The sequence below is a fragment of the Ischnura elegans genome, chromosome 10, assembly GCF_921293095.1.
Source record: "Ischnura elegans chromosome 10, ioIscEleg1.1, whole genome shotgun sequence".
Taxonomy (NCBI): domain Eukaryota; kingdom Metazoa; phylum Arthropoda; class Insecta; order Odonata; family Coenagrionidae; genus Ischnura; species Ischnura elegans.
The window spans coordinates 92,324,807-92,345,706 of NC_060255.1; positions in this window are offsets into that span (position 1 = coordinate 92,324,807).

The window sequence follows — 20,900 nt, forward strand, 5'->3', positions numbered from 1 at the left end:
AGAAGGGAATCTTGGGTGCCGAAACCGGTACCTTTTTACGGCCAATGGAGTGTTTCATTTCCCAGTTGACCTTGAGAACATAGATGACTGCTAATTTTCGGGTTCTCCAGCCGCGTCTATCGTATGGTTGACAGCAGTTTCCCGAAACTGTTGTCAACCATAAACGACAGACGCGGCTGGAGAACCCGAAAATTAGCAGTCATCGTGAACAACGCCGCGGAAACCTACGCACGAATTTGAGAACATAGAGTTCACCTTTTTACCTATAGTAATTCAATTGCTTTTACTTCGTTACATCACATAACTAATCACAAATAATACTGACAAAAAACTGGTTAGCAAGCCCACTAAGCGCCTCTTAAGCATGGCTTTGCGACAGCGCAACGTTCTTAAGCGAAATTATTCAGCCAAATGACCGGGGGAATGTCTGCACCTAACAGGATGACTGTGAAGAGAAAACGGTGGGATGTGGTTCGATTAAATTGGGAAAAGGCGGGATGACCTGCCACATGGGTCCCCAATTATGGGCTTTCCAAGTTCAAGGTTTAAAGAAAAAGGTTTGAGAGGGGGACGACCTTTCACCAGACCCGTAGGCCTTTCTCCCTCACCCATCTACCCTTAGCACCTCGTCAAAATGTCTGCACGCTTCGCATTGTGAGTCATTTAATTGGGTGACAAACGAGCGAACGGATTTCGTTATCTTTAACAGCCTCGCGTCACTTGCCACACCGGTAATTATCGGTGCTACTGACGCAAATGATTAATAGGGTGCTTTCCTATTATTTTTTTATTGCCTAAATCGAAAGATTATTACTCCTGGAGTACGCATTTCACGCTTTTAGATTTTTAAATGACGATATCTATTTTTCGCGATTAAATGAAAAGTGAAAATTTTCAAGCGCGCGCAAACGCGACGGCTAAGTATGAATGCTGGGAAAACTCCGTGTGAGGTCGTTCTGGTTCCCGCTGCCGCAAGTGAGGTGACCATGGGGCGAAGCTTTGAGCGCTGATACGACGCAGGATGCTAGCAGGTAGCAGAGTACCCTGCTAGCTGGTACCGCTTGGCTTAACTAAGGGTTATTAATACCTTATGAAACGACGAAAACTTTCCGACCTTAGCCAGTTTTAATAGGTGATCATTAAGACATGTTTCCCTGAGCTCTGTGCCTCATGCATGCATTGGTAATCTCAGACGATGTAAAACTCCTATCTACTCGTTTAGAAACTAGGTCCCTGTGACGTCACGTGGAGTGGCATCGCATGGGCACCAATCTGGCCTTTTTCAAATGCAGTTAAAATTGACCATTGCAATTCTTCTAAACTGGGGTTTCTAAAACTAAATAATTTGTATATTATGAATACACGAATGGTGGGTAACGAATCGCAATAAATGCCTTTCGTTTTCTTTGATGAAGGAAACTACCCTATTGCTATTGCATAATACTTGAATGCCAATACCAATGAAAAAGACAAATAATTTTATAAATATCGGCTAGCATTGAGACAATATTTCAACTTAGCTATGTGAACTTAACTCCACGTTCACGTGGATTACAGTTCATTTTGCAAAAGTTACGAATAAGACTTTACACTTATCACGTTTAATTTTTAATTTTTTCCTATATGTCGACAATTTTAGAGTTTTTGGAGACAATGTCAAACATTTAAAATAAAAAATGACGCATATATTGACAAGTTAACACTCTTCATACTTCACAATTCAATGTTATCGATAAAATTTATTGCCAAGTAGCAAAAATAATCACAGATTTACACTCAAGAGATTGGGAGTATATTCTTAAGATATCAAATGTGTTATCATAGTACCACAACTGGATTTCCTATTACGCCTCGAGCACTCAATAGCAAACAGAGAACCATAATCACGAACGTGGTGTGAACGCTACTCCACTTTTTCAGCTCAAAAATTAACCAAGGCCTGGCGTAACAGGCATGAAATTTGTACTTTGGAGAAATGATTTTTTTACGAAATAGAGCTAAACATAAATTGAAATCGACCAGCTGTGAAGATGAAATAACATACTTTCAATAAAAATAATAACAAAATGAGACATCCTCTATGTTATTAGATACGTCACCACCTTCCAATAGGATAGGAACAACCAATTGCAAAAGGAGGAGAATATAGTCAGTATGAAGGCCTGTTTACACGATACACTAACACGCGGGAGTTAATATTCGATTGCATGAACGATTTTTGTGGACCGGAACAGAACATGTACATTGTACAAACACATGAATCAAAATAGAGAAGGTTCTATTTTCTGCTAATGCATTTGCAGAACTTGGGTGGATACACGGTAAATTTTGGCGTTCATACATTTAGACATTAAGTCGTACCTGTTAATACATCGTGTAAATAGGCCTTAAGAGAAGAAAGGAAACTACCGGGTGTCATAGCAAGACCAGGCTATGTTATTCTAAAATTTTTGAACGGCACAAGGTCTTAAGCTCCCAATGGATTTATCAAGTTTGGGATTCTACGTTATGCCAACGAGGAAAGGAGGCAACGGTATATATATGGACGGGGAGGAGGACGAAAATAGCACGTATGCTGAACTTAAGACAGTGAACGAATTGATGAATAGGATAACCATTACGGTGTTGGTTCCCAGATCAAACTACGCTGACCTGTGCACTACTTCTAAAACAGAGCTCTCAATCAGTGGGGTATCCAGGATAGGGACAAGGGGGGTGGGCTATAAGGGGGGTAACATCCCAGCAGTAGTGGGGGTTGGAACAAAATTACCATTATATCTCGGGGACCCAAAAATAACCTGACGCATATCGGTGCGCGCGTCGCTCTTATATTTTTAGCTTCTCCCGCTAGATGGGTGTTATTTTTTTAATAAGTAAGAACAAATATAATTAGAAAAAATACAATCTTGGATACATAGTTATAGACCACATAAATATTTACAATTTAAGTCCTCCTGAGTCACTGGATCTTCAGGATGTGCTTATATAACCCCACATATTGAGGATAGGAAATACACATTATGACGATTGATCATTTACCTTAAAACTAGAAAAATATCTAAAAAAATAATTGTACACTTATTTAAGTACACTTGGACTAGCCGCGGTGATAGCTAACATTTTTGCACAATTGTACACTTGTTTAACATAGGTTTAAAATCTATAAAGTAGAAAATAATCCATTCCCATTAGTTTTTTCGTTATTGTTTTTCCAGTAACAGTTTCACACATATTCTTGTTAATTCTGGATGTTTTGGGTTTTTAAATTTAAATTTAACCATTTATGAGTCAATATGCAAAACGGCGTGGATATTGACGGTTGCAGCGAGCCCCTATGACAGTTTACATTCGAAGAGTTTTATGACCTCTTCGACTTTTGAAATGGCTGATATTCGAGAACATCGTGCAATTCGAAATTCGTTGAAATTTTTCCCTCTGCTCGGTAAAATTGAGTCGGACACGGTTATAATACAGTCTACAGCTTATAAAGAACACGCTTTAAAAATAATTCAAGTGCACGAGTGGTATTCGCAATTCAAAAGTGACAACGTGTCGATCGAAGATATTCAACGTCCGGACCGGCCTTCCAGGCCCAGAACTAATGAAATTGTGGAAAATAACTCTTGCCCTTGCGCACGAGGATAAGATGCGTACATTCTATTGATGGGCTCGCTCAACAATCTGGTCATTCATGGAGTTCATTATAGCGAATATCTGCTGAAGATTAGCAACTGAGACGAACCGCGGCGTAATCCATCTCCGCTTGTTGCATCCTCTTCAAAAGCGGCACATATTCCTGATTCCCGCGAGTTGAGTTCCTTTTGTTCAACCGGATGAAAATGATGATGAAAGGGTCATATTACGTAGGTGAAAAGTAATTCTAAGGCGACGCTGCAAGGCGTCGGAAACGACGAGTTTTATTATAAGAGATTATGAGCTGAAACTGAATAATTCCATATATTTCATTCACTTATTAAATCAGAGACCAAAAATTTTAAATTTTGCTCAAAAATTTCCTACATTAGTCATTTCTTATGTATTGCACAGCTATACTTAATTTTTCACTACAATAACTTGATAAAAATCTTAAGAATTAAAGCGAAGGAATAATAAATGGAAATAAAAGGTTTGATTTATTATAATGACGATGAGGATAACGATGAGTTCAATCATGAATATGGACGTAGCGAATTTGTTAAACATCGGTTATTACCGTTATTGAGACCTCAATTTTAACTGTGACTAAAATTTAAATACTGACGTCATTACAGTCAGTCATATGATATATACGAGCGGGGAAAACGAGTTTCTTTGCTACAAAAAAAGCCTTGCGTTTCGTTTGCAAACCAGTGCTTTGGATCACGAAAATAAAATACACAGGTATTTTCCGAAAGAACAGCATATTGAAAAATAATCCCACGAATAGCCAAACGTAACTATTCAGTGAGTTTAAAGACTTGATGTGGTTTTGCAATCTATTTCTTGGTAGAGATAAGTCCGAAAAAGTCCTCGAATGTATTCGCCTAAAGAAATTGGATCGATTTTTTGACGCATTGCGACATCAATGTTTAATTGGTCTCCCTAATCACCCCGTCTCCGCGATGTGTGGTGGATGAAGAAACACTTGCTGATGAGGCATCTTCGGGGTAGGATGCGCCGATTGTCCCATGGTAAATACATCCAAATTGCGTAGCGTACTGAGCGGTTTAAAATATGTGCACTTATAGCAAATTTTTCAAATTAAGAATAAATGTGGGTGAGAAGGAAAAGTCGGGCGGTGAATTAAATCGATTTTATTATTTCCTCTTTTTTGTGAAACTTGTGAGAAAATTGTTTTTAGTTGATTTTTGTACCAGTGTTGAAATTTACCACTTGATTTACTGACCTTTCAAATTTTACTGTGAGTACCTCATCGTTTAACACGTTCGCTGCTTGGCCCGAATCCCGCGGTCATTCCGCGTGTGCCAGGCGAATATTTTCGAACCTATTACCAAACGGTGATAACGATATTGAGCCTAACCCAGGGGTTTACTACTATTTCTCGGTATATTTACTCTCATTACATGATGCGCTATCGCTTGTAACTTTAGTCACGTGCGACGCCATAAGGCGTCTCCCCACTTTTGGCAATGCCTAAAATTCGATGAGACGCCATTTGGCGGCTCAGGCAATTGCAACTGCGTTCCAACTTTTTAGTGTATACTCCAAAGCTATGATTGAAAATAATGTTAAAACAAGTTTTGTTAATTATGCTTTTAATCATATTTACCTCACTCAAATTATTTGCCCATTTGGTTTTTAACGTCTTGATTAATAATGATTTTGTGGTAACTTTATTCCTTATTCGATTTAACTTGCTTTACCAACATTCAAATTTGAAATATTGTATCAAATTTCACAGTTAAGAAGTTATTTTTTTTAATTATTCGAGAATAATGAGAGGGAAAGACAATCTAAAACATTTGCCGAGTCAAATAGCAGCGGTTCAATATTTTTTATATTTTCCGGCGTTAATTATCTATATTTTTGTATATTGTTTTTACGGAGCCTTTTCCAGGATGATAAATAAGATTCTGATCATTATTCACTTAAAATATAAACTGCGCAAAACACCACAGATACGGCAGCGTAGAGGGTATAAGACTTCTGAACTGAAGGTCTAATGCCTGGATGATCGAGGAGTAGAATCACAGTCTCGCTAAAATCGCTGGAAACGCCTTACCCATTAATACTATACACAGGATTCTCCACTTCCATGGTTCCAATGATTCCCATCAGTCGCAATTAATAGAGGCGTTTCAGTCGGTAGGATACAGGTAAACATACGTATTAGCCCAAAAGAGATGCACTGCGTGTTGAATGTAATCGTTTATTGCTCAAAATCAAGCTCAATTAATTAATATTAAGCTTAATTTCATATCTAATAATTGAAAATACGTAGGTAAACATTTATGAGTACAATGCAGTTTATTTAAAAGATGCGTATTAGCTCGCAAAGCGTACTTATAAACATGGTCCTGTGGCTTAGATACTGGATTACTATTCTCAAGTTCCATATTCGATTCCTGCCAGCGGTAATTGTTTTCGTAATTTCCTTTTACTTTTTCAGAAACCTGGTACTCCCGATTATAATCAGGATTTTCTCTGATAATTTAATTCTGTGCGAGGAAATATTTTTGTACACTGCGGCGTCTGATGTTTTCCCATTTTTTTACACAGAAGCTTTCTTTGAATTGTTGCATTTTCGTGTCATAACACGACGCATTATTAACATACACATGTATTTGGTTTCCTTTTATGTTGCAAATGTTGTTGTCAACTCACTATTACCATTTATGTCTAGTTTTCGAATCGGATTTCATAATTAAAACTTTTAACACCCTGCCGAGTAGGAAAAAATATAACACGATAAGCTATATTCTTAAATGATTAAAATTGATAATTCTCTTGATGGAAAAAGCAAAATTTACCAACAAAACGCTTCTCTGGAGCCTATTTTTATATGAGTGACAGCTCGCTGAGTGAAAAGACCTCGTCCGTCTGACTGACCGACCCCAACTCTGGAGGAAGAACCCATTCCCTCCCTGGCTCGCTCTATTTGGTTTCCAACGGTTCTTTCCCAACGATTTGAAAACTAGTCATGAATTTTAAGAGTCCACAAGCCCGTAATTCAATATGAAAGGAATCCAAGTACATGTGTATGTAAGAAATGTGTTGCGACAACGAGAATAAATAGTTCAAAGAGAAAAATTGGGAAAACATCGCGTGGCGTATGAGCACAAAAAAAAGTCTTCGCACAGAAAAAGTGAAAATTTCAGTGAAAATCATATATATATAATAGTTAAGAGCAGGCCTATGTAATAGAAAAAGTACAAAAGTAATATAAAATTATAATAAATAAATAATAATAATATATAATTTAATAAATATATTATAATAATTAAATTATATATTTATATAATACATTATAATGATATAATTATAATATGTACTTAAATATATGTGTATACAATATAATTATATCTATGTAATAATATTATAATTTAATACATAAATTATTATTTTAAAAAAATAGTATTATTGACGAGTCTGGATCTTAGAACCTCAGCGCGAGAGTCGAACACCGTAGCCACTGATCCATAGCAGTGAAGTCTCTTGCAGAGTTATGAAGGGAATCCAAAGAGGAAAACACAGAAGGCTACCGATCCTTGCGCCACTGGTTACTGAAGTTGGAGTGCGAATTAATGCGCAGAAGCCGGTTTCACATTAACGCGGCAACTGCCTTCGCAGTGGCGCCTCATATAGTAATATGAAGTCTATGGCCTTACCATTCGAAAACAAATCCTCTGGACAATCAATGCATCGGGAAGGTGTCGCAACCACAAACATTAATTCCGGAGTCGGTGGACTGAAGCGCGGAGAGCAATTCACTGCGGCCACGACGACGAAACGCGATCGCAGCTTAGCGTTACCATAGGCCGGATTGCTGCCCCACCAAATGATCGCGACCGGGCGGACAAATGAATAATGCAGCGCGCAAGGTGGCGACTGGAGCACGGCCTTCGCTCCCGGGAGGCATATAGATCAAGTGCTCATGCCCGCGGGAGGTCAGTGCGAGCGTTTGAAATGGATATCCCAGTCGCACTTAGGGTTATAGTGAAGAGTGTGGCATTGTATGACTCATCAAAATGCGTAAAATCATGCAGGTTTTGAGTGATTGCAATGGGAAAAGTTTGGTCCCTTGCTAAGGATACGATTTCGAGGCCAAGCGATGAATTGCGAGCAGTTATTACGCTATTAATACGGTATAAATGAATATATAGAACATACCATGAAAATATGGCTTAACCCATAGATATCCCAATTAATTTGCGGCTCTCATAATATAATTCCATATTTTAATATAGAATATTTGCAGCCGCAAGGAGTTGTTGGCAAAATCATAGGATATTAGATGTTAATAATATTTATTTAAAACTCCTTCCTAACAAACTTTAAATTGGGATATATATGTACGCAGCCTGATATTGACGAGCACAACCGCATGTTTAAATCCGCAAGAAATGAAGATGAACTTCAAGCAAATGCTGGTTGACACACCTTATGGGTAAAAAATTGGAAAAAAAACTGTTTCATCATTTTGCTCAAATTATATCCGACTATTGTCATCCTTCCATTTTACGCTGATGTTATAAATAACTATGATGCAATAATTTTAGCTATTCACCGATGTTTGTTCAATGTTTTTATTTGAATTTTAGTTGCAATTTTGGCAACCAGCTTTCGAATCAATAGAAGGAATAAATATCAGATAGAAGTTTGGTTCCATCGCTGGAACATACCCCCGTGATATTTTAAAACACGGTAAAATATCTCAACAATGGTTGCTTTGGATTGATCTAACCAACGGTGTGCACTTAACTACTCATCAAGACTCTTTCAAAGTTTAATCATACCACATTCCGAATAAGTTTAATAGATTCAGGATTCGATTGGTGGAAGTTAGACATATTTAAATAAATTAAATATTGTAGCACTTTTCCACAAGATTTTTCAATGTGTACAACGCGTTTCGGCGTACCAGTTGATGGCTCAGGGAGCCGAAACGCGTTGTACGCATTAAAAAATCTTGTGGAATAGTGCTACAATCTTTTCTACGATCTACGATCTTTCATTTTCGTTTCTACGATCTTTTATTTATTTAAATACCACATTCCTATATGCATATACACTCTGGGTAAAAAATAACACGCAGGAATTAAATGGATGCGCGGTGGCAAAGTTATATCTAAAATAAATTTGCCCATATATGTTCAAAATTCTAATTGCAGTCGATCCAAAAATATGCATGGCTTGTAGAACAATAAAACATCTCCCGAAAGTAATTACGAAATATAATGCATTAGCTGCAGCTGAAGAGTATTTAATATCCGAAATAAACATATTTTTATAAAGGTGGTCTTAAATTATTATTTCAGGTAAAAACAACCATGTTGGCAAAGATCTATATCACAAAAATGCACTAATCTCTCAACCCATTATGCTATTTGTGTCACGACTCTAAAATTTGAATTTGTGAATTTATAATGCATTCTTTCGATTGGGTTATATTTTTATAAACTTTAAGATAAAATATTCTCCGCCTGCATGTTTTTTGGTCATATTTCTTTCGACAATAATTTTTATTAAAGCAAATAACTGGAATAACTACGCCACCCCCCTTGTCAGGTATAAAATGCATTGATCGTCCGAGGGTTGTCTATAGAAAAAATCAACACAATTATTCATCAAACGCAAGCCGCAAATACGGAATTCTTTCTTTAGCAAGCAGCATATATACTTAAGAAATAGGAACTGAGCTTGAGCACGCATACAATGCAATGCTTTCGAAATCAAACGTGAAAAACAGTCATCGCAAGTCTTCTCGTAATCACCATAATTATCGCGGCGGAAAGCAGGATTCCAAAGCATGTCCCCGTTATGACAGGCTGGAAATTAAAAAAAAATTTCTTCGATCCACTAACACTCATCATCGAATTCACTTTGCTTTCGGCCCGGAGAGAATATTTTGGCGAAGATAAAAAAAAGTAAAAATCTCGTTACCCACTTTCCATCATTCCTCTTTTTGCGGGGAAGAACCTGCTGTCATTTCTGGCGAAACCAGTTTCTTACCGCTCCGCCCCACGAAATCTGCGCATCCCACGATGGGGTCAAATGGGATGGAAGTTAGCGGTATGGGATAGACTCCAAGATTTTCAAGATTGCTAATATCGACATCCCATTGCTTTTATACGTTTTCTCGTGTAAAAGTAGGTACCTACTTCAAAGGTATTCTGGGTATCTAATCAACTTATTTAGGCGTTACTTGGTGGAACGATGAAATGTTCATGGTGAAACAAAACCCAGTACTACTCTACATGCACATATTTTAACTATCTACTAGTTTCTTGATAATGTCCACTGTCTACTAGTCTTGATAATGACGGTCTAAACATCGAAACTAGTAGACAGTTAAAATAAAAGTTTGTGGAATAGTACTGGGTTTTGTTTCACCATGAATATTCTGGGTATCGTTACGTAAGCGTAGAATTAGTTTTAAAACCATTGATTCGATCGGCATACAAAAAGCTTTTCCAAGATAGTAAAATTGCCATCCTCTTGAAAAATAAGTCACAGTGAGGCGAGAAAAACGAAATATGGAAAAAATACTAAGCAGCCAAGCCTAAATATGCCCTGAAGCATAAAATAGTTTTTTTAATCCTCAACATAAATTTAACGGCTATGAAGAAACAAATAACTACCATTTAATTTTCCTTGTCATCTGAGCTTATAACCCCTGTTATTTTCGCCATTGCTAACATCGTCATCTCATTACTGCTCGAAGCATTTGGATGGGGCAGTAATGTCCAAACACCTCCAAAAACTAGTGGAAAAATCGTAACTAACAACACAAATACTAAAAATCGTGTAGAAATGGAAAAAAATATGAAGCCACGTCCATTTCTGTATAATAATGATACCCTTCTACACATACGAGGTACCGTGCAAGCCATCACGAGGGTATGTGGCACGGGGTTATTCCACAACCAGTCTTGCAGCAGTCACCCTAACCTTAATGGGAAACGCGTTCGCTTGCCGGACACAGGCCAAGCGCACAAGGCAACGACAATCGTCAGACCAGAATGCAAAGATACCGGCTCGGGGGAGAGAAATTTGGTTTCCCGGAACCACTTCACAATAACTACATATATGCATAGGAAAAGAATTTTTGAATCATTTCCCTGTTCAAAAATAAAAGAGATTTCATCGAATATGAGCAACTACAACCCTTTATAACCCAGAGCTAGTTAAGGGAGAAATCAAATTTCAAGATTTTACATTCTGAAAAGATGAAAAATTTGCACTTAATCATAATTATCGAGGCAGATAAATATTTCGTCATCAAAATTTACACCACAAAATAATACGTAGTTTAGATATTTCCTAAATAGAGGTGAAAATTTATACGTTTTTGATGTTGCTTTGAAGCAACATTGGGTCATACTGGGTTAATTATTGGAGAGCTTTCCACAAAGTCTACTAGACTTGATAATCAAAAAACTGATAGCAAGAGCCTAAGCTGAGAATTATGGATTTCGTTAGAGAAGACGTCTCACTTCCAGAAAACTTTTGGGAGTCCGTAGCCCTATTCTATTTACTATAAAAACTTTTCTTTTTTTATATTACACTGTCACCACTTAAAATGAGTGGTGCAGTAGGAAATCCTAATTTGTCGGGTTATCCTCCGCGTCGATTCGTCTTAGTGACGACATTTCCCCCGGCGTTGCAGCAGACGTCTTTAGATTTTAAGTGTCGGATGCAACGCCTTTGAAACTGTGGTCAAGAAGATGATTATGCGTGGAGCAAAACCCGGAAATATAGCGGTGACATGTGCCTTTGGCTTATTCTGGGGTGAGCCCTACTCCAACCCAAATATACTACTCTTCGGGTTGAATCACTGAGAGCTCTACCCCTCATCCTCTAACTAAAGCCTAATTTGAGTAGACTTTACTTCGACTATTACTATTAGAGACTATTCCTTCAAAATCCTCCATATTCTCCTCATATCATCTGGAAGTTTCCTCTCCAACTGGTCCACCACGAGTACAGTCTTATGCATAGGATGGGAATTTTTAAATTGTGTCCCGGTTCAAACATAAAAGAAATTACTAGCGCTCTACATGGATAAAGAACAAAGTTTAATTAGAGGAGCAAAATAGAAGGACTAGCGGTCCTATATGAAGCAAGAACAAAGTTTAATTAGTAAAATGCTATAAATAGAGTCCACTACAGTCGCTGATCATAAGAAGCTCATACTAAAAGTCTTACTTGAGAAGCATGGATTTCATTAGAGAAGACGTTTTCCTTTGAGACAACTTTCTTGGAAACCCTAAAAAAATTTCTTATATACAACACTAATACAGCAAAGAATTTTCTCCTTGGTATTAAAGATATTCTTTGCGAATATAATTATTCTTGTCATAAAAGATAACATAACGCCAAAATAGTTATGCAACGGTAAGAAGTTTGTAATAATCGTACCCCATAGTTTCTTTTTACCCTTCAAATCTCAAAAGCTAATTAAGGCTCTATAGATTAAATTCTGCGCATCAACCTTGGAAAAAGGTCTTTTTCGACCCTCACTTCCTTTAGTCATTCAAAACCAAATGAACCTCTTTACGAAGGTAATACGATTTTTTTGCGTCGTTAACATGCGTGCAAAAACCTCACACAAAACGGAGATATCACACACAATCTTAGACACATGAGCGGAATCTAAAACTAGCTAGCTATTGCGTATCCATAATCCAAAGTCTTTAGCTCAGTTACGCCTTTTAGAATTTAATTGAACACGGTTTGATTAATCTTTCAGTTTATGCACAGATTTTCATGCACTGAAATTACCTAGGTGACTACGTTGATTAACAAAATAGGGATGCATTACATATATTAATGTATATAGGTGATTTACTTGAAGTGTTTCTTTGATTCTTCTTCTTCTTCCTTCCAGGATTAGGCTAATAATGAATTCTGCTGGTTTTTCCGGGTATTCTTCCGCGTTTATCCATTTGTAGGACGATATTTCGCCAACGTTCCAGTTGGCTTCCTCAGGTCCACTGAAGTGTTGATGCAGAAATTTGTTCATCTTATATACACCCCGTTTGCCGCCTTTTTTCTCGAGGTGTGCCCTGATTGGTCAGGATCTTTGAAGACCCTTTTCCACGCGCTGGCGAGATTGTAGCCGTCTTCACGGTTGAAGTTCTTTGTCGTTTTGGCGATTTCAATTGCCTCCCTGATTATTCTCGGGTAGTAGCGGCCTTCTTTGTTCAGAAGAGAGGCGTTGTCAAAATCAATATTGTGTGTCGGTCCACTCCATTGGTGTTCCGCCACCGCTGACTGGGTGAAATGTCTATTTTTTACTGCCCTTCTGTGCTCTTGGACTCGGCATTTCAGTGCTCGTGATGTTTGGCCGATGTAGGACTCACCGCAGCTGCATTTAATTTGATATACTCCTCCACAGATGTCATTAGGGTGGTGGTCTTTCGTGTTGACGAGGATATTCGACATCTTGGTGACGCATTTGAATCTGGTCATGATGTTGTGTTTCTGGAGAGCTCTCGCGATCTTTTCCGTGGTACCGGCGACGTAAGGTAGGATAGCGTGTGCCCTCGCCTTTTCTGTAGTAGGGCTCTCTTCATTGGTCCTTTTTGGGGCCATCCGCGGCTGCTTACGTTCCATTTTGTGGAAAATCTTCAAGATCTTCAATCTTCATTTCCGATGATTCTATCTGTCTTAATTCATTATTTTTTGGTACCCAACATTCTGATCCGTAGAGTACACTAGGGACTGCCATCAATTTGATAAGCACATAAAATTAACGTTTTTTTTCTTCTCTAAAGTTTTCGCGGGTCATTACAGCTAACACAGAGAAAATTTTGAGATTATGATAGCAGTTTTCGTCGAAATCCGGTGATTCGTCGTTCATTATGATCCCTCATTTATCATTGTAGGTGCATTATTAACGGAGTATATACCGAATGATAGAAAAAGACTTTCTGTAATAATATATATGATATCAGATATTAGTTTATTCAGAAATTATTTAATTATGCATTTAAATCCCAATTTTAAAAAGAAAAATCATGAAAACATGAATGCTGTTGATGATTTTTTTCGGGTGTATCCCGTGTACTAATTGGCTCTGTTTCCCGATTTTTCGTGGCCGTACCGTGGAAGATCCCTCAGAAGAAGTAAACAGCAACGCTCACAAAACGTCGGGCAACAAACACAATAAGTACGCGGGGCACAACCGTAAAACATCATCAAAAATATTATAGTCTGTATACCGTAGGGTGGTGCACGGGCCCACCGGCTACCTGAGTCGCTCCCATTAGCCGTACCCCAATTGGCCATTTGGCTATACCAATCCCAGGATTTAGGCATGACGCCATCTTGGAAGGATGTCCCAACTCGTTAGCCAGCATAAAGAAGGGAATTTAGGCAGCTAACGCGGCCGCCAGATTTAGGCATCGAGGAGTGCACCCTTCTCCCCACTTTTCCCATGATTCAAAGCATGCAAAGCGTCTTCAAGAAAAAATCAGAGGATGGGCATCATGGCTGTCAACAAGGAATAGTAATTGTTTGCAAGTAGTGTTGATATTTTGAGACTTGGTTGAATCTTTGGTAATTTTTATTCTATTTATAAAAATGAAATTGCGTTAATAGATGTGTAAGAATTACGGAGAAATTAGTTCAAGGCGGCGTTATTGGACAGAGTCCCGAAATCGGAATAATTAACAAAAATTAGAATTTAGAGTGATTATAAGATACTAAAATCATGATAAAATACTCTTCTCCGACATCAAACTCAAAATCACTTGGCACATCACATTTTAACAATGTGGGTTTTGTTCATCGTTTGTTCAAATCATTCCGATATCTCTTGTTTTGCATTGCCCTAGTGCCCAGTAGATGGCAACACCTGCGTAAGGATGTCACAATCCATGCTCCCTTGTGGTTGGCTGCCCAGAATCTGGCTGGCTAAATACATGATGTCCAATGGCTAACGAGTTGGGACACGGCTATAGAGTTATTATGGTCGGTCCTTTCCTCCCTCCGGCGCTCAAGGCTCGCGGACCAACTCAGGTAGCCGGGGGGCCCCTGCGCCACCCTACGGTATTCGCGATTCCAGCCCGGAAGACGCCAACTACCGGCGAAAAATGTAAGCAGCGCGGTGGTGATAGCGGTCATGAACATGCATGTTCATGATAGCGGTGAGAGTGGACTCTTTACGTGTAATTCATATGCCGAATATAGGCTGCGTAGTGCCTTATAGTAATCCCTGATGGATTCTTTCCTGACAATCATCCCTCTTTAATAGATCTTTCGCTTATCTTGCATTTCTGTGATACCTCCAAAACTGTATATTCTATGTAACTCTTAACTACAACGTAGGTAACTGAATTTTCTGTTCTCACAGCTCAGCCTCTCACGTCTTCGAACTTCGCTTGCAGTCATTTCCATTATTTCTTCTCGGAAATTAACTGCAATAACCTCTTAATAAGTCTCAAGTATTTATAGTTTAATTCCTTTCATTCCACCTTCTTTATTTTACTGTCGCCGTACATTTCATATGTATCCTATATTTCATTCAAGAGGAAAATGATCGGCAAGGTGATTGTCTCTCGGCGTCATGGACGCGTTTTTTGGTGGAAATTCTTCTTCAAGAAATATTATTTAGGGAGAATGTGTCGTCAAAGCTAGGCGTAGGTATAGTTCCTGTTGGCGCTAAGGTGAAGAGAGAGGATCGCGATCCAAAACACGTTCATTGTATTTTGATATCCTAATTGGAGACATGGTGCAGTGAGCCGTCGCAAACTCAGTGTTAACTTCACCTCATAAAATCAAAGATTCCTTATAGTTTTCAGCACTTAATCAAGCAGGATCGTTAAATTATCTACATTAAGGTTAATATCTCCATCTGGAGTATGATACATACAGATGACAACAACATTTAAATAAATAAACTTAACAATCGAAATATCAAAAAGATTGTGCATGGGAATCACATTTTTACGGCTAATTGATTGAAAAAAAAACACCATTTCTAACTGATGCAAACTTTCTTCCATTTTAATCCCAGTTCTGCAGAAGTAGCTTCCCACAGAATAACCAAGTGATATTACTATAGTATATTACTATCAACTATAGTTGACTCTCCTTTAGGGCATTCATATTATATTCTTTGGAGCTCCTCAGAGTGTATTATATTTGAAGTAGAAATCATTTATATAAGTACTTAGTTGAAATATTTTCCATTTGTTACTCTCCCTACTATGTGAGCAAAATAATAAACCACCACCTTTGATGATAATAATGTATCTTATTGTAACCATACGTCATGTACCATTTGGTTCACTATGCTTCTTATATATGCTCCTATTGCCTAGAAGAAGCTTCTCAGTATCAATAGGTACTCATATAGCTCTGATAGTTGTTCTGTAGATATGGTGACTGAATAAGCCAATGCAATCATTTCTCCCAATTGCACCTTCTCCTTCATCACTCCCTCCACTTATAGCTTATTTTACCTCTCCACCTAGAGATTTTTTGGTTTTTCTCCAGTAATTAATAAATGAACATCCAGTTGGCATGCTTAAGAACAGACCTAATGGTATCATGCAGTTCCTGTACTTGTGAGTAACTATTCCAGCCCGCTAAATTATTTCTTACTTCCTACTCACTGACCCCTTTCCCTTAAAAAAATACTCAAAATAGACTCAACCTAAACGATTTTACTCTCAAATGTTGACTAAGCAATTTTGACTTGATGCTTCCTATCATTGGTGGTGAATACAAGTTTCAAGTGGGGATGGCAATAAAATATTTATAGAGTTTACTGTTAGAGAGGGTTCTGAGAAGCACAGAATTTTTCTGATTATTGGTGGGCAATCCTTATCCCTAATTCCTACAACTGCTTCACAGAGGAAAAGCCCTCTTTTAAAATGATGTACTGAAATTGGTAAATTAGAATGCAACAAACCCCAACTGTACTGATAATACATTCCTAATTATAAAACTTAATGGCACCCCTAAAAAGCCTATTTGGACCCATTTGGACATTGAGTATTTTAGAAATTAATTATGTACAATAACAACTACCCATGCACTGGAGAGGATAACCATCTCAGGCAGTTCTTGAACCCATGACCTTCAGCTTGCAAAGCGAGGCCTTTGCCCCACCACAACAAGGCCAGCATTATTGAGTTTAATTTACAAATACCCCTCGATGACTATCACTTGGTGTGACTGGACTCTTATAAAGTGATGGTGGAGTGGATATATTAAATAAAGTTAAGGTGCAACATGTAGACAATAAACTAGATTGACTCAGGATCAACTGTGTGAACACAACTTATTCTAACATTAAAAGAATACAAAAAAGTTTTTCTTTTCATCTACGATACAGTTGCAATTGCTAATTTGGACTAAATTCTTCTCCATACTGCAACACTTTGTTTACAAGTACTTACCTTAACACCTACTTTTTTACCACTCCACTCCAATGTACTTTTCATTATCACAGCCCACTTACTACTTTCTGTCAATGTCCTCGACTCTTTCCCCCATTATTCATCAAAATTAGCTAAGAACAAGTAACTAGGTAAAATAGATTCCATGAGCTAAGGTAGGTACCAGCAATACCACAGAAAGTTAGGATGGCCTTAAGAAAAATTGAAGAAAATTTTATGCTGATTCTATTTTTTATTATACTTTTTGGACATTTTGAAAACACGATACAAGAAAGAGGTAGGTAGAGAGTACCAAGGTTATGAAGTTTATATGAGTGTTGACTATTACTTGTTATGGGTTTTCCACTCAGATCAGGGATGTAAACTTGGGAGGAAAGAAAAACATTTGTGGTACACTACATAGAGAAGTGGCAGGTGGATAACATAAAGGACTTTGAAGTCAATATAAAATAGGTTCAGTTAGCAAGCTGGTTCATAAATACAAAGCCATTGAAGTCAACAACAGTGAGGACATTACAATCATAGTTCAATCATGGGCCTAATCATCAAACAAGTGATTTGTTAGGAGGAACAATGATAAAATGTTTATGAAGCAAGGTTCAGTTGGCATGCAGGTTCATAAATACAAGGCCATTGAAGTCAAAAACAGCGAGGAAATTAAAATCACAGTTCAATCATGGGCCTAATCATCAAACAAGAGATTTCTTAGGAAGAGCAATGACAAAATGTTTATGAAGTAAGGTTCAGTTGTTATGCAGGTTCATAAATACAAGGCCATTGAAGTCAACAACAGAGAGGACATTAATATCAAGTTCAATCATGGGCCTAGTCGTCACTCTAGTGATTTCTTAGGATGAGAAATGAAAAATGTTTATGAAATAAGGTTCAGATAGAAAGCAGGTTCATAAAAACAAAGCCATTTAAGTCAACAAAAGTGAGGACATTTAAATCACAGTTCAATCATGGGCCCAATCGTAACACAAGTGATTTGTTAGAGAGAGCAATGATAAAATGTTTATGAAGTAATGTTTAGTTAGCATGCAGTTTCATAATTACAAAGCCATTGTAGTAAAAATAAGTGAGGACATTAATAGCACAGTTAAACTATGGGTATAATAAGAGGAAGTTTTATGGAGAAACCTGTTTCAAAAAAGAAATCTGAAGGGAATGTATGGGAACGGAGTTCCTATTTCAGGGTTCGATAAGACCACCGAATAACATTGAGAAACGCTTAATTTCTCCTCATCGTCGTTTTCCTCGGTGGGACCATCGCCTTGTTAGTGTTTTCCATGACGCTTTACAAGTTGAAAATTACGATAAAGCTCTAAAATGAAGTTAATAATGAACCAGCGGAATAGATAAATGTGCACCAATGTAATGGAGAGCGGTTCAAAAAACGATATATATTGAATGAAAAAGAGCACTACATACGGAAAATCCTCTGTACTGTGACGTGCAAATACGATACTTAATAAATCGATAGATATTAAGGATAAATATAGCAGAAGATGGAGCAAAATAGCCATATAAAGCTCGTTGCGATCTAATCTAGCAACATAATTTATCACCAGTGTGTCCGCCATCTTGGAAAATTACGTCACCGACGCTAGCGCCGCTAGTGGTGATTTGAGTCGCCAATTGGCATCTACATCTACATCTACATAATACCCTGTAAGCCGCCTAAAAGGCGTGTGGCAGGGGGTGTTAGGACACCTGCCGTTTACAGCTAAAAAAAAATTAAGTGCTCAAACGAAGTTGGGACTACCGTTTATTAAAGTCCTTTATGGTTCGGGGGAAAAACGAATTCGCATATCTGTCCGTTCGGCAAAACATCTCTCTTATTTTATCACTTCTATCGGACCTGGAAATATAGTTTGGCTCTAATATTATGTTCTCTGTATCGCTCTTAAAGATATCCATTCTCAATTGTTCAAGCAATCTAAGCCTAGCGCGCAGCCTCCGAGTCTCCAACGGCTCCCAGCCTAATTAGCTTAACATCTAGGTAACACTGTCTGTACGCCCGTAGCAGTTTTTGACGAAACGCGCAAACGCATCTGGAAGGGAATCCAGGTGGCAGCACTAAATTAGGTGTCATGGCCGAATAGAGGTGATCAGGTGCGCTAGAACGTTTGTTTGTGTGAAACGATAGCCAGCCAGCACTATGCCAGTATACTCTCTCAGCCGAATATAAATAGCATTATGATAAAAAAAATAGAAGTAGAAGTTCATGAGCAACAAAATTTATAATTGCACCAACCAGTGTGAGACAAATGCTATCTCTCTACATAGATTACCCAAAACCTCTAATTTGAGGAAAAAGAGGGAATATTTATTACTAATCACTATTTAGAAACTTAAAACAAAAGATATTAGCTTATTGAGGACAGATGGCTTATGAGAGGAGATGGCTATCATATTGTTTGATGATTTTAATTATGATCGATTGTAATAGATGATTAATAAAATTGTCAGAAATTATTCACGAAAACGGAAAAGGCAGCACAAATTTCCTTCCGAAAAGCATGTATCTCGTGTGACATGGCATAGTTGTACGTAAGTTAGTACGCTTGTTTGTACGTAAAAGCCCGTTATAAGAACTAAATACTCCACTGATTCAACCACGACTACTTCCAATATGTGATTACAGCGTTCCACTTCATAGCCCTCAATGAAGGGCCTCTTGAAGTCTCTATGGAACTCCAAAATTTCGGATGTGGAGAAAATTACTTCATCAATTATTCACAACTGACATGTACATCAGTATTCGCTTCACAAAATTGCTGAAAACACACCTGTTTCGCTCACCGCCAGGCTGAAGCACTAGTAAACTAACCGACCGATCACTTCTGTCTCATTTCTGAAATTGGCCACCAGATATCAGCTACTTTGATTCCAAATACAGACTATAATGTTTTCATTATTTTTCTCTTTAAATTCGAATTTAAATACATATTTAAATAATTTCCTTATACACTAATATCATATATAAAGACCATACATTTAAAATGAAGTAAAAAAAGCAGAAAACGGACATTTTGAAAAAATCCTTCCTTCATGGAGGAATAAAGGAGTGGAAATACCTACCTGAAGTTATTTTTAAGATCTTCCCTGCAAATGCGAAAATTTTTAGGAAGAAGTGTGCATCACTTATTGATTATTACATAGTGGTTTAAAAGGGAAAGTGTGAAATTGGGTCAATGTTCATTTTTTAGTTTTATTATATTAGAATTAATGTATTTAATGGATTGTTTGAAATTGGTTTATTGGGACAATGTTAAATTCTTAGTTGCATGAGATTAGAATGAGTGTATTATTTTTACCATGGGTGTCTATTCTGTTTCTAAACTTTGTACTAGATGGATAGAAACTTGGTATGTGCACATTTGTTATTCATGAACATCTAGTGCTGCCACCACGCAATAGCCTACTTGCAGCAATATATATTAATAATATATATTATTACAGAAAGTCTTTTCCTGCCATTTCCTATGTGCTCCGTTAATACTGCACCGACAGTGATTAATGAAGTATTTTATAAAAGTTGAATCACCGGATTATGACGAAAAATAAAATCATAATCTCAAACTCCTCTATATTCCCATGAATTTTACTGAAAAGTTTCAATTTCTCCAAGTCAATTACTCGCTCGGGGTATATCAAATCTACTCTTTTTTTAATTCTAAACTTTAAAAAAATGTTTAAAAACCATTGAAATTCATAAATAAACCAAATAAACGTAACATGAGCAAGCCAAAATATTATAAATAAAATCTAAGCAGCATGTGACATTAAATTTTTTTTCAATATAACAAATATAATGAAATTGCT